Raw genomic sequence first — 12,626 nt, forward strand, 5'->3', positions numbered from 1 at the left:
GCGCAACTGCACTTTGCAAAGTACACAGGGGTTGATTTACTAAAGGCAAATAGTATGTGCATTGCAAGTGCACCTTCAAGTGCACTGCACGTGCAGTTGCTCTAGATCTGAGGGGAACATGCAAGCCGGATTTTTACTTGCATATGATTGGATGATAGAAATCAGCAGAGCTTCCCCTGATATCTAGCGCAACTGCCTGATGCCTGATGCTGCATCCACCGAGGTTAGTATAATTATCAAAAAATAAATAAAAACCCATACTTCTCTTTTAAGTAAATCCACCCCTTTGCCTCTGCTGTAATAAAGACCGGTCATTGCTGCTCTCTCTACTTGTGCAGGGTGACTGGTCATGTCTCCACCCCCTCCTGTAATTTCTATAGGCAGCCTGTAGTGGGTGAGGCCTGCTGGGTACCTCCCACAGCTCTGCTCTCTGCACAGACTAGGTATAGCACAGTGATGGTGTCACTCTCACAGTTACAAGGTAATATCTGGGGTTGAAAGAGCCTTTGGTGCACACAAAGTGGATTTATTTCCTTTGTGGTTATTGGGGAATACATTTAAATGAATATTTTTGCTGAGTTTGGCTGTACAATGAAAAAGAAAAATTATCTGATGTTGGGTCCGCTTTAAACTCTGAGGCCCCGTACACACGAGAAGACATGTCCGATGAAAACGGTCCGCGGACATGTCTCCTGGGAGGTTTTGGTCTGATGTGTGTACACACCATCGGACCAAAATCCCCGTGGACAGAGAACGCGGTGACGTAGAAGACACCGACGTTCTCAAACACGGAAGTGCAATGCTTCCACGCATGCGTCGAATCAATTTGACGCATGTGCGGGATTTCGGGACGCTGGTTACACGTCATAACCAGCGGACATGTCCGATTAGGTGTACTAACCATCGGACATGTCCGACGGACATGTTTCCAGCGGACAAGTTTCTTAGCATGCTAAGAAACTTTTGTCCGCTGGAAACCTGTCCGCTAGGCCGTACACACGGTCGGACATGTCCGCGGAAACTGGTCCGCGGACCAGTTTCAGCGGACATGTTCGACCGTGTGTACGCCGCCTAACAATACGAAAAACAAAGTTACAATTTACATGTTACCTAGTGGCTGCACTATGCAGAAAATTGCCTCTAGGATTTATCTGGAAAGAGCATTTATTCTAGCCTGTAAAAACGTACCCGGCTCCTGTACGGTTTTACTAGCTGATATAAAATCTGTTTTAAATGTTCCATGGAGGTCTTAAAGGTGGTGTTTGTGCACGGGTCCTTTCACCTCCTGCTGACAACTTACCCGTCTAAATAGCTGTATATTTCCTAGCGGAGTTCCAGTTCGGGGACACCTCTGTGGTCTAGGGGAGTGACAATAGCTCTTTAAATAGACACTGACATTAGTCTCCCGGTATGAGATGCTATTAGCAAAGTTCTGTCTCATTTGTCAGGGCTATTAGATCAATACCACTAATGCTCTCTCACACTGTAAGAACAATCCCGCATCTCCTCCAGAGGAGGCTCCGTGTGGTCGTCACATAACAATGACATACAAATCATTTCTGCTCCTCAGTAGGAATCAATGACCTGCTTAAAGGGGATCAAAAATCCACGGATAAGCCAGGACTCTTCTTGCTTTACTTGTCTGTCTGTGCTCGATAAAACATAGAATAACGCCGCTCTGCTTATTATTCCTGCATTCTCTGCTTATTTGTATTGATCATTTATTAATAGCAGGCTCAGCAGGGCACAAAGGGAAACATTAGGAAGGAAGTTTCGGGGGAAATAGCGCCCCTACTGGATGATACGGAGCGTGAGCAATGAGCAACGCAACAAGCAAATTCAAATGATACAATTTATATGGACTTTGTGAATGGGAGAGTTTTTCTGAGCTTGTATAAGGTTAACCTCTTGTAGACTGTTACACATGTTGCCTTCCAACACCCAGGATATTTTTTTTTTAATGCACTTTAATATGGGAGTATGTTAGGGGAATATAAAAAGTGTGGACCTAAGGGCTACTCTAAATTACTAATTCGCAAAAATATAGTTCACACAAATATTTTTTATGCTTTTATTACTTTTCTATACAATTGATCCTTTTTTTCCAGTGTTAATATCTTGTTCTAATCCCGGAATTTAAAAAGGAGGTTTTTCTATTTATATTTTGCCTTCCCTCATCCCCCCCCTTATCAACATGCTAATGAAATTAAAGAATATGTACACCCAACATTTCATATTTCGGATATATGCCTGCTGTACCACGCACTTGTATGAAAAAGTATCCTGTACTCTTTGTATTGTTTGCTTTATGGGAAATTCCTGGTGTTCCTGCCAGTGTTTTCCTATCAAAATCTGGCCAAACTAGGCATTAGAGCACAGCGTGGAAAACCAGTGTACTTCCTTTTCTACTTCTCCAGCTCTCTGAGCTCCTTATGCAGCTGAGAACAGAGATTATAAAGAGGAAGAAAGGTATTTAGAATGGTACGGTATATATAGATATATATATACAGTATATACAGGCATACCCCACTTTTAAGTACACACTGGGGTTTATTTACTAAAGCTGGAAAGTGCAAAATCAAGGGCGGGGTCACCCATCCACGTCACATGGTAACCCCTGGCGGCCAGGGGTTACCCAGTGACGTAGACGGGTGACCCCTCCCCCTCTTATGTGTTATGTCATGTCACCCAAAGGGCCTGGTAATGGACTGGGGGGGAACCCCTGCCGTTTTTTTCAATGACTTTGATCTGTATTGCCGGGACCCGACAATTCATGAATAGCCGCAAGTAGTTTTAAATTACTTTTTTTCCTTTAGAAATTACATTTTTGTGCAGGGACAGTTATAAACACGGGAAACATGCGTTACTTTACAGGCATACTATACACACACCCCAGGTACGTAATTTAACCACTTGCCCACCGGCCTATTTTGGCACTTCTCTCCTTCATGTAAAAATCACAATTTTTTTGCTAGAAAATTAATCAGAACACGGTTTTTGCGCAAAACGCCTTTTTTGGGGGAAAAAACGGTTTCATTAATTTAAATTAAAAAAACAGTAACGTTTTTTTGTATAATGTGAAAGATGATGTTACGCTTAGTAAATAGATACCTAGCATGTCACGCTTTAAAATTGCACACACTCATGGAATGGCGCCAAACTTCGGTACTTAAAAATCTCAAATTTTTTTAACAGGTTACTTTTTTCGAGATACAGAGGAGGTCTAGTGCTAGAATTGTTGCACATGCTCTAACGCACGCGACGATACCCCACATAAGGGGTTTGAATGGCCTTTACATATGTGGGCGGGACTTGCATACTCGTTCGCTTCTGAGCGCGAGCTACCGGGGACAGGGGCGTTTAAAAAAAAAAGATTTTATTTTACTTCATTTTTTTATGTTTACACTTTTTTCTTTACACCGTCCCCTCCCGCTGCCTATAAGAACAATCAAGCGGTGGAACTGTCGATTTGATCATTCTTATCGTGCAGAGAATCACCGGCTGAAGACGGTGATATCTGAATGATGCCTGTAGCTGCAGGCATCATTCAGATATCACTGCACAAAGTCAAGGATGTCCTCGGTTGTTAAGTGGTTAAAGGCATATTTCACTTTTATTGTTTCACTTTAAGTATTATTAAAATCACTGCTCCCGAAAAAATGGCTGTTTTTAAAAACTTTTTTTGCATTGATGCATGTCCCCTGGGGAAGGACCCAGGTCCCCAAATTTTTTTTATGACAATAACTTGTATAAAAGCCTTTACAATTAGAACTTTTGATTTTTCATGTTCGTGTCCCATAGACTTTAACGGTGTTCGAACTAATCAGAACAAAAGACTGAAACCGAAAGTGACACAATCCTCATTGCTTCTGGTTTCATACAGCATAGAGATGATGGGGGATCGGAAGTTCCTCCTTCATCTTTATAGCCAGCAGGTGTGATGGCTGACAGACAGCCACATCGGGATCCCCGGTGGGACGAGAGAGCCAAGTAACAACGTTGCATGCCGGTAGGAGGGCGGTCCCCCTCCCTTCCTTCCTTCTGTTTAGACTCTCCAATCACTTTTACTTAAAAAATCCATAGCTGGAGCTAAACATTGATATTTGGATGATGACTGTAGCTGAAGCCATCATCCAGATAACAGTACCACTTCCCGAGGACACACATTGGTCGGAAAGTGGTTAATGAATAAACAGTTGCGTTTTCATTACAAACCTTATTTTAGACCCAGTGACATAATCAATGGGTCTCTGTGCTTCTCTATTGAAAACAGGGTGGGTCAGGTACAGTAAGGCTGGGGAGGAAAAGGATTAGATGATGCTGGTTGACCTTCAGCCATAAAATTTGGTGGGCTCTACCTGACTTGCTTTAGCTTCTAAACCACACTGTAATGCTGCGTACACACGACCAGTTTTCCTGGCAGGAGAACTGCCATTAGAGCTTTGGCCAGGGATCCCAGCCGTGTGTATGCTCTATCGCAGTTTTCCTGACAGGAAAACCGGCGGGAATCCCGACGGGAAACATGTTCTCTTTTTTCCCGCGGTGATTCCTGGCAGTTCTTAAGCTGGCAGTTTCCCTATGGGGAAAACCTGCGGTGGAGCATACACACGGCCAGGTTTCCCGACCAAAGCTCTCATGGCAGTTTTCCTGTTGGGAAACCCAACCGTGCGTAAGGGGAAAAAGCTACTGAACAGGTTCTCGGTTTTCTCCTGGGTTTTCCCGTCGGTAAAACCGATCGTGTGTACAAGGCATTCGAATCTCAAAGTATGCAGTGAAATCAGCGTAAGGCCTCGTACACATGTTCGAGAATCTCGTCAGGAAAAAGCCGTCGTTTTCCCTGACGAGATTCTTGGCAAGAAACTCTTGCCGTCGGAGTGTACTGACTTTCACTTCAAAAGAACCGCGGTTCTTGAAAGGAAAGAATGCGGCGACGTCATCGCGTATGACACATTCGATGCCATCGTCGCCTTCTTGCTTCACCCTACCTATGCCGTGGAAGCTACCGTGCATGCGTCAAAGTCATTTCGAGCATGCGCGGGTTTCCACGGCTACAGGTAAGTATACACACTCTCGGGTTTCTCGTCGGGAAACAGGCCGACAAGAATCTCGACGAGAAGAAAGAGAGCAGGTTCTCTTTTTTTCTCGTCAAGATTCTGGACAGATTTCCAGACTAGAAACCTGAATGCCTCGTACACACGAACGGGAATCTCGGCAAGAAGCCGTTTTCTTGCTGGTTTTTGCCGAGAAACCCGGTCGTGTGCACAAGGCCTAAGCAATTTTAGTATAGCAGATGAGCCTGTACAACTGTGCAAGGCTGAAGTTTAGACTGGAGTTCACTGATCGCAACTAGGGATGAAGTTTGGGTTCACCTCTACCATGGGTTTACGGCAAATCCCTGAGATTCGAGAAGTTTACAAATTGTGAATTTTTGGGCAAAAAGTATAGTATAGCCCTTTATATCTTTTTATTTGTGGCTGGAAATATGTTTTAAAGCCCAACTCAGGGCATCACCAGTTCCATACATTTAGAGGTATTAGTATTTACCCCCTTTTTTTTTATTTCCCCATTAGGGAGATTTCCCTTCCCATCTTATAGACCAGAAGTCACCCAACTTTCCACACAAAGGGCCAGTTTACCCTCCTTCAGATTTTAGGGGGTGGGACTGTAGCCAGCAGGTATAGAAATATTTTTAGGCATCAGTGAGAGTTAACAATGCCCCATCTTTGGTATTAGGGGGAGGAATAGTGCCCCATTGTTGGTGTCAGTGGGAGAAATGATGCCCCATTGTTGGTGTCAGTGCACCATTGTTGATGTCAGTGTTATGAATTATTCCCCATTGTTGGTGTCAGTGGGCAGTGGTCTCATATCAGTGGGATGAATAGTGCCCCAAGGACCAAATAAAGCAAGCAAAAGGCTGCATTTGGCCCCCGGCCACAGCTTGGAGACCCATGCTGTAGACAGACAGGAAGCAATGGAAAATCCTCTGCTACAGTATTTTCCCTGTTATCCCAGCACTCACAATGTCTGAAGAGTGCCTCCTCCTCCACCTCTCCTCTTGGCTAAATACAAATGGTCACGAGGAAACTCTTCCTATTTTGGGAACTAAGGGCCAGATTCACAGAGATTTACGTTACTCCGCGGCGGCGTAACGTATCCCATTTACATTACACCGCCGCAGGTTTACAGCGTAAGTGCCTGATTCACAAAGCTCTTACCTGTAAACTTGCGGCGGTGTAACGTAAATGCGCTCGGCGCAAGCCCACCTAATTCAAATGGGACGGGCACCATTTAAATTAGGCGCGTTCCCGCGCCGAACGTTATGCGCATGCTCCGTGTTCAAATTTCCCGACGTGCATTGCGCGAAATTTCGGCGCCCCGAAGTTTTTTTTAAATGCGACGTGCGTTACGGCGTTTCGTATTCCCGGATGTCTTACGCAAAAAAAAAAAAATCGAAATTCGACGCGGGAACGACAGCCATACTTTAACATGGCTGATCTAAAGATAAGCCATGTTAAAGCAGGTGTAACTTTGCGACGGGTAAAAACGACTAGCGACGACGTACGGGATTGCGACGAACGCGCGGATCTTCGTGGATCGCCGTAACTAGTCATTTGCATATTCTACGCCGACCGCAATGGAATCGCCACCTAGCGGCCGGCATAGAATTACATCCTAAGATCCGACAGTGTAAGTCAATTACACCTGTCGGATCTTACGGCTATCTATGCGTAACTGATTCTATGAATCAGCCGCATAGTTAGGACGGGCGGATCACAGAGATACGATGGCGTATCAGGAGATACGCCGTCGTATCTCTTCTGTGAATTCGTATCTCTTCTGTGAATCTGGCCCTAAGTTACATAGTTAATAGCGTAAAAAATAAAAAGGTCCGATGTTCATTGCGCTCACCCTCACAAATTCTCACAGATGGTCTATAGAAAGGCAACTGTGAAAATGTTGCCAATGTTGCCTTAGCAAGAGGGAAAAAATCCTCCATGAGCCCCCAAGGTCAGTTGGCGCAATTCCTGGATCGGAATTTTTCTCTTTTAGTCCTTAAAAAATTGCAACCCTGGATATTATTAGATGCACAAAAATCATCCATTCTTTTTTTTTTTATATTATTCTTGTATTGCCTTTGCCATCACTCCCTCATTTGGTAAGGAATTCCATCAATCTTGAACTGGTGGCAGAATGTTCATTCTTCCATGTAGCAGCTAATGTCCTTTGTAACATATTTTGGATACACTTGGACATCTTCATTAACCACTTGAGCTCTGGAAGATTTTACCCCCTTCATGACCAGGCCATTTATTTCTATTTAGCACTGCGCTACTTTAACTGGTGACTGCACAGTCATGCAACGCTGTACCCAAACAAAATTTGTATGATTTTTTTCACACAAATGTTTTCTTTTGGTGGTATATGATCACCACTGGGTTTTCTTTTATTTTTGCAATAAAAACGATAAATTACATACATTTAAAAAAAAACAAAAAAAAAAAACGTTTTTTTACTTTCTACTACAAAACATATCAAATAAAAAAAATGTCTTCATAACTTTTGGACAAAATGTATTCTGCTAAATGTCTTTGATAAAACAAAATCACAATGGGCTAGATTCAGGTACCTGTTACGGCGGCGTATCACGAGATACGCCGCCGTAATTTCAAATCTGCGCCGGCGTATCGTTACACCGATTCTCAAAGGCAGATACGCTCAAAAAATAGGCTTCCTCCGCCGATGTAACTTGAATACGGCGGCGTATAATTGTGAGCAATTCTAAGCTGGCTGCTAGGGGCGCTTCCGTTGTTTTCGGCGTAGAATATGCAAATTACATAGATACGCCGATTCACAAACGTATGTACGGCGGGCGCAATTTATTTACGTCGTTAACGTTAGGCTTTTTCGGCGTAAGGTTGTTCCTGCTATTAGGAGGCGCAGCCAATGTTAAGTATGGACGTTGTTCCCGCTTCGAAATTTGAATTTTTTAAGTTGTTTGCGTAAGTCGTTCGCGAATAGGGCTGGACGTAATTTACGTTCACATAGAAACCAATTGGATGTGTCGTTGCGGCGTACTTGGGAGCAATGCACACTGGGATATGTACACGGACGGTGCATGCGCCGTCCGTACAAAACGTCAATCATGTCAGGTCATCATAGATTTACATAAAACACGCCCCCCCCTTCCACATTTGAATTGCGCTACGCCGCGGCAACTTACGGAGCAAGTGCTTTGTGAATACTGCACTTGCTCCTGTAAGTTACGGCGGCGTAGCGTAAATACGATACGCTGCACCGCCGTAAGAACAAGCGCAGGTACCTGAATCTAGCCCCATACGTTTAAATTGATTGATTTGCATGAAGGTTATAGCGCCTACAAACTGTGGGATATATACTGGAATTTTTCCTGTCTTTTTTTTTTTAAACTACTAATGGCGGTGATCTGCGACTTATAATTATTATTATTATACAGAATTTATATAGCGCTAACAGTTTACACAGCGCTTTACAACTTGAGGGTAGACAGTTTAAATACAATACACTTTATTACAGTATGAATCAGGGCCCTGCTCTTTAGATGGACTTTGATGCGGCGGTCAATCTGACACTAACTGACGCTGTTTTTTCTATTCTATTCTTTTCTATTCTATTCAAATTCGAATTGCTTCTATTTGAATTTTGGGAAATGGTTATATTCTTTCTATTCTATTCTATTGTTTTTTTTAATTCTATTCCTTTGTATTCTATTATTTTCTATTCGGATTTCAGAAGATGGTTATATTCTACTCTTGTTTATTCTAGTCTATTTGTTTCTATTCTGATCTTTTATTTTCTATTCTATTTTGTTCTATTTTACTCTATTATAGTCTATTATTTTTTTCTGTTATATTCTTTTCTATTCTATTATATTTTTTCTATTCTATTCCTTTATCTTCTTTTCTATTTTATTCTCTTTGGAATTTGGAAAACAAATTGAAAACTATTCCAATTTGGAGAATTTGCATAGATTCAATTACGAATAAACAAAACAAATTCAGAAAACAAATTAAACAGAATAAACAAATTTAACTAAACAAATTTATATAAATAACGAATCGAAACTATTTTTTTTTTCGTTCTGCACATGTCTACTAAGAACTGATATGCTGCATTATAATAAATGTTTGCTTTTTGGTTTACATCTGCTTTAATGTATTCCTTGCATTACGGTAAAAAAATGCCCCACTAACGCTTCTACCCACCCCCCTCCCTAAATACCTGACTCTTCTCACCTCTCCAGTGCTGCCTGGGCTGCAACACCACGCCTCTCATGTCCTGGCCTCACATAAGACACTGAGGGCATAGGCTTCTGCTGCTTCCAAGAAAACTCCTGTGAGGATGAATCGGGGGCATGGCCTACGAGTGCTGTGTGTGTCTGTGGATGCACACAGCCCAGCTTGGGAGCATGCATGCATGAGTGCCCTTTTAGCACCCGGCTTGCTAAGAGGGGATCCTAGGGAAGAAAAAGCAAACAGTGATGGTGGGGGCCTGCCAAAAAAGGAGGCAAGGGATCGCACTGTGCAATATCGTTGCATAGAGCAGGTAAGTATAACACCTTTTTTATTTTAAAGGGAAAAAAAAATTACCTTTAGTATAATTTTGATTATGAAACAATCCATGCATCATAAACTGTGAAAACATACTAAGTGATAATTTTATTACAAAAACATTTAAAAACATATGGCCAGATTCACGTAGATCCGCGTATCTTTGCACGAGCGTAACGTATCCGATTTACGTTACGCCTCCGCAACTTACAAGGGCAAATGCTGTATTCTCAAAGCACTTGCTCCGTAAGTTGCGGCGGCGTAGCGTAAAAAGGCCGGTGTAAGCCCGCCTAATTCAAATTTGGAACAGGGGGGCGTGTTTTATGTTAATAACTTGTGACCCGACGTGATTGACGTTTTTCACGATCGGCGCATGCGCCGTCCGTGGAAATCTCCCAGTGTGCATTGCTCCTAATACGCTGCAAGGACGTATTGGTTTTGACGTGAATGTAAATTACGTCCAGCCCCATTCACGGACGAGTTACGCAAACGACGTAAAATATTTAAAATTCGACGCAGGAACGACGGCCATACTTAACATTGGTACGCCGCACTTACGCCACCATATAGCAGGGGTAACTTTACGCCGGAAAAAGCCTAACGTAAACAGCGTAACTGTACTGCGTCGGCCGGGCGTACGATCGTGAATTCGTGTATCTCGCTGATTTACATATTTCGACGTGGAAATCAGCGTACACGCCCCTAGCGGCCAGCATAAAAATATGCAGTTACGATCCGACGGCGTAAGAAACTTACGCATGTCGGATCTAAGGGAAATCTATGCGTAACTGATTCTAAAAATCAGGCGCATAGATACGACCGGCCAGACTCAGAGATACGACGGCGTATCTGGAGATACGCCGTCGTATCTCTTTTGAGAATCTGGCCCACAGGTGTTATTCTATACACACGTGTCACATATTTAGATGTCTTATCGTTTCACCTCTCAACCTCAACCCTTATTTCTATCTGTGTAATTCATTCTATCAGCTTATGTCAGAGGAACCAAATACTCAGATTCAGTCCTGGTTGTCCTTATCCAAACTTACATTTCCAGTAGGAAAACATTATGATTGAGCCATACCATAAACTCTACAGGTTTCTTCGACCAAGGGTCTATTTTTTTCAGGAGATAACAGGAGGATAATATTCAAGAATTACATATACAGTATATTCCATTAGTAGAAATCCATATTATAATTGTCAACAAACAATTGACAAACACATTTGAACATGCATTATATATGTGATGTGTCGATTGATTCATATCAAGTACCTTTAAATGTAAATAAACAGATATTTGGGTTGTTGTCAAAGAGTACAGAAGTCTTATTGATCACGGCCCATATACTTTATTGATTTTTTCTATATGTAATTAAGATGTATTATTTAACTACCAAAATTATTCAGCAAGAAGTCTTTTATCCAACGACTAAATCAGAGGTTGGCAAACCGTTGTTCCCAATCGGCCAGTCAACCGCGGGGAGCCTTCAGGTGAATCGTGACCATGGCTCTGCCTCCCCCAGTCTCCGCTGCTCTCGTGTTCTCTGCCGAGAGAGAGAGAGAGAGTGGGAGGGAGCATAGTGCTGGATGGAGGGAGGGGGTGGGAGCTGCCTCAGTGATTGGTTGCTAGGCGGTCCTAGCAACCAATCACCAGCTTGTTATTATTAAATGTTAACTCTGTCAGCTCCCGCTTCCTCCTTCCTCCCTGCAATATGCCGTCTCATGATCTCCGCTCTGTTTTATACTGGCTGGTGGGAGGTATTGTGATGGCAGAGGGCATTGCTTTGTGGGATAGGGAGGCAGAGGACACTGCTTTAAGGGGGCAGAAGGGCAGCAGAAGAAACTTTGTGGGGGGCAGAGGACACTGCTATTGTGGGGTAAGGGACACTAGTGGGGGGTGATGTGAAGGGGGCAGAGGACACTGCTATGGGGCAGAGGACACTACGTGGGGAGGGGGTGATGTAAAAGGAGCAGAGGACACCGCAGTGGGGGTATAGGACACTACTGTGGGCAGAGCACATTGCTATGGGAGGCATGAGGACACTACGGTAGGGGTAATGTGAAAGGGGCAGAGAACTGTGCATTAGGGGGTACATGAAACTACTATGGGGGGCAGAGGACACTACAGTGCGGGGGGAGTGATATAGAGAGGACGTTGCGTTAGGGGTATACAGAACACTACTGTGGGGGGAGGGGGCAGAGGACACTACAGTGGGAGACTACTGTGTGGGGTTTTGTGAAGGGGGGCAGAGGACAATATTCAGGGGGGTGATGTGAAGTGGGAGGGGAAGGGGACACTACTGTGACATACTATGTGTTCTTCATGAAGAGAGAGGAAATCCCTCCATACGGAGGGAAGTCCCTGGTAGGGATGAGCCGAACACCCCCCTGTTCGGTTCCCACCAGACTCGAACATTTGAAATCTAAAGTGCTAATTTTAAAGGCTAATATGCAAGTTATTGTCCTAAAAAGTGTTTGGGCACCTGGGTCCTGCCCCAGGGGACATGTATCAATGAAAAAAAACGTTTTTTCGGGAGCATTGAATTTAATAATGCTAAAAGTGAAACAATAAAAGTGAAATATTAATTTCAATTTCATACCTAGGGGGGGTGTAAAGTTAGCATGTGAAATATCGCATGTTTCCCGTACTCAGAACTGTCCCTGCACAAAGTGTCATTTCTGAAAGGAAAAAAAGTATTTTAAAACCGGACTTGCGGCAATAATGAATTGTCGGCTCTGGCAATTCAGAGAGGATTCATTCATAAAAAAAAAAAAAATAGCGTGGGAGTCCCCCCAAATTCCATTACCAGGCCCTTCAGGTCTGGTATGGATATTAAGGGGAACCCCGCCGTAAATAAAAAAAAAATGGCATGGGGTTCCCCCCAAATATTCATTCCAGACCCTTCAGGTCTGGTGTGGATTTTAATGGGAACTCCACCCCAAATTTAAAGAAAAAATGGCGTGGAGTTCCACACCAGACCCCTTATCCGAGCACGTTAACCTGGCTGGCCGCAGAAAAGAGGTGGGGACAGGGTG

Source organism: Rana temporaria, chromosome 3, assembly GCF_905171775.1.
Source record: "Rana temporaria chromosome 3, aRanTem1.1, whole genome shotgun sequence".
In the NCBI taxonomy this organism is placed as follows: Eukaryota; Metazoa; Chordata; class Amphibia; order Anura; family Ranidae; genus Rana; species Rana temporaria.